Source organism: Penaeus monodon, chromosome 29, assembly GCF_015228065.2.
Source record: "Penaeus monodon isolate SGIC_2016 chromosome 29, NSTDA_Pmon_1, whole genome shotgun sequence".
Classification (NCBI taxonomy): Eukaryota; Metazoa; Arthropoda; class Malacostraca; order Decapoda; family Penaeidae; genus Penaeus; species Penaeus monodon.
In genome coordinates, this window is record NC_051414.1 from 33,980,427 (window position 1) to 33,980,814 (window position 388).

The window sequence follows — 388 nt, forward strand, 5'->3', positions numbered from 1 at the left end:
TAGTTTTCCAAAAAAAATATAAAAGTGAAGAATCAGTCATTGCTTAGCTGCATATGCTAAATATGTTTAGAGCCCATTGGTAGGAAATAAATTGTTAAATGAAATTGAGGCAAAATATGATTTCAATCACACAAAAGTGGAGGTCTCCTGCGGGGGGAGGGGGCACGCGCGGTCGTCCCCCCGAGCGAGGTCGTCCCCCTGAAGCGAGGTCGTCCCCCTGAAGCGAGGTCGTCCCTGCAGTCCTTGTGTTTGCACGCGTGAACAGGTTATGCAGGCGTTCGTAGAGCCACGGGCGACGTCCAGGCCCAGAGGCAGTGTTGCAATAAGGGACCTTCAACCTTATGACACACCTACCGAAGGGTCAGGCGAGCCAACTGTGTGGCGTAGG